Here is a 2,947-nt window from a genome sequence, read left to right as displayed (position 1 = left end):
CTTTGAGCTTGATGATATCATCAATAACCTTAATATTATTAATAATAATAAGAATGCTTTTATCAATATAATCAAGCAGATATTACCTTTAAAGCTATTATCAGATATGGTAGTGTGAATAATGTTCATGGATTATTTAGGTAAGTTCTAAGATGAATTCAGTTTATATGAAATTCTTTGAAAATCTGTATTTACTGAATTATTGACAGCATGTACTAGAAATCATGACACATGTTTTTATATGTACACGTCCCATTATTGCAGAAAGTTCTTTGCATATTTATGTGCTGACCTCTGTCTATTTTATGTACGTGTCACATTATTATAAAAAGTTCTATACATTTTAATGTGCTGACCTCTGTCTATCTTCATTGTAATTATACCAATGACCGTTAACAAATAATGAATGGTTTTCCAAACTTTTCCGTGATTCGGCTAGTGATGTGGTTCGTTTTAATAATATCTTGTGGGTGGTGTCAGAGTAGTCAATTTTTATCAATATTTTCGTTAAAAACACCTGGTTATGTTTAAATAAGGGGACTGAAGGGAGGTAAGTAGATTTACCAGTTGTTAAATCCTTACAGTCAAGTTATCTTGGGTCTGGCTAGACCCAACTCATAACTTTTGGGTATTCAGAAGAGCAGAACCACCTAGGTCAAGTAGTTGGTGATTACCCCGCCCAAACGGGTAGGAAATGGCATACTAAATTAGGTTAGCATGCGTCCCTGTATTTCATTCTGTAATTTATGATGTCGTATGCCAGGTGCGTTATATTTGAGGAGCTAAACAACGTCGCCCATTCAGAGAGGGAGTAACAACCAGGTTAGATTTGGTTAGATTAGGGAAGGTTGGATTAGAATACATCCTTGTGCTTCTATGCTATAGTTTTCCCATAGAAAACACATGGACGTCAGATTCATTAAACTCCTATCAAGAACTATTATGAAAATCGTTTTTTCGTATTCATATCCAACTCCATATTTTAGAGATAACATTTAGGTATTATGGTTACTATTAATTCTTTTGGCAAAAACCCTGAAACAAGAATCTGAATCTTCAACTGAGTAAATAAAATGCGCCATCGTGTGCCCGTTATGAATTACAAATATAAAGATTTAAAATGAGAACGTAAAGAGCAACTGACAGCCTATTCAAGTGCCATCTATAACCAACAGTAACCGTTTGTTTAAAAAGAAAGAAGTATGAACTCCAATGCCTACAAAAGAGAGCCGAAAGTTTCCCAAATTCAGGGATACCATTAGCCCTCCTTGGCACTATTACTTTTGTGTGCTACCTCTGATCCTTGTACACCATGTAAGCACGTGCAACCAGGAGGAGAACAAACTGCACCTTTGTTACCTGAGAACTGAGAGTGAGGGAACATGACACCCAATAATTAAACTTTGTGGCCACAGTGGAACACAAGCCCAACGTTTCTCTACAAGGGTTTCTTGTTAAAAGTTAAGTATATCTTAGTTTTACCAGACCACTGAGCTGATTAACAGCTCTCCTAGGGCTGGCCCGAAGGATTAGATATTTTTACGTGGCTAGGAACCAATTGGTTACCTAGCAACGGGACCTACAGCTTATTGTGGGATCCGAACCACACTATATCGAGAAATGAACTTCTATCACCAGAAATAAATTTCTCTGATTCCGCGTTGACCAAGGGTTTCTTGTGATTCCAAGTCAGAAATCGTCTCCTTTCAGTTATGAAAGCGGTGCTTGTTTATTTAATGGTCGACATCAAATAAAGTATGTGCGCTTAAGGACCAGTAAAATTTCCAAATTAGGAAGTTCATTTCATTAGGTAAATTGGTTTTAAAAATAACAACACCTTGATACGTATTTGTTATGAAATATAATCTCTATATATGCCTCATATCTTTTCAACATTGTCATCAAAAACCAAATTATAGCAGTAACTAGAATGTGTTTTCTTAATGTTCATTGGTTTAATATAATGCGTTCCATTTCATGTATATTATACTTGTTGAGGAAATTTTGGTAAAGCACAAAAGTATATTTTGTTTACCTTATTTACGTTAAGTTTATGAAAGAGAGAGTAAAAGCGATTAGGAAAGCTATATGATTGATTTATATGTAAAGTTTCACGAGGCAAGAAAATTATTTCAAGTGTCTTACAAGGGTAAAATGGCAGGGGAACGCTGCGCTATTCGGTTTATAAAACAATCCTCGCTACTAAAAGCCTTGTTAATTTCCATCAACCTCCAAGTTTTGAACCATTTTCAGATAACTCGATGATCTGGTTCCCAGCTGATGTTCACAAATATATTATTGATCTATATTGAATTATACTCTATTCGAATTTCTTAAAATACAACCATTGCATAGAATTTCCTACACCGATACGTCCATCTTAGTTTGTTTCATTCCAAACTAATTTCTCCCTCATTTTCACTTAACTCTTGAAACTTCACACAACACACACACACACACACACACACACACACACACACACACACACATATATATTATATATATATATATATATATATATATATATATATATATATATATATATATATTATACATATATATGTATATCATGTGTAGAACTTAAATTAATAACTCACATGGGGATCGAACCCATTTCTTTCAATTGAAAGGCAAATGCGCTGCCAACCTGCCAAAACAGGTCATTGAAGAAATTGGAACCTAAGTACCACTGTACCCAAGCATATTGGCCTATCCACACCCAGCGGGCACTTATTTTCTCTCGCTTCTGAAACAGTGTTTCCAGGCAATCGCACAGTTCTGGCTCCATACTCGGTTGGTCGGTATGGTGGAACGTTTTGTGGGAACAGTTTTTGTCCATCGGGCAGTGCCCGCTATAGTGGACAGGGCTGTAGGTACGGTGGTATATAGGTTGCAACTTCTTTTATGACCTGTCAGGGTAGATTGATAGCGCCCTTATGTGTGTGTG

Source organism: Macrobrachium nipponense, chromosome 2 (genome assembly GCF_015104395.2).
Source record: "Macrobrachium nipponense isolate FS-2020 chromosome 2, ASM1510439v2, whole genome shotgun sequence".
NCBI classification, from domain to species: Eukaryota; Metazoa; Arthropoda; class Malacostraca; order Decapoda; family Palaemonidae; genus Macrobrachium; species Macrobrachium nipponense.
This window is presented reverse-complemented; position numbering follows the sequence as displayed.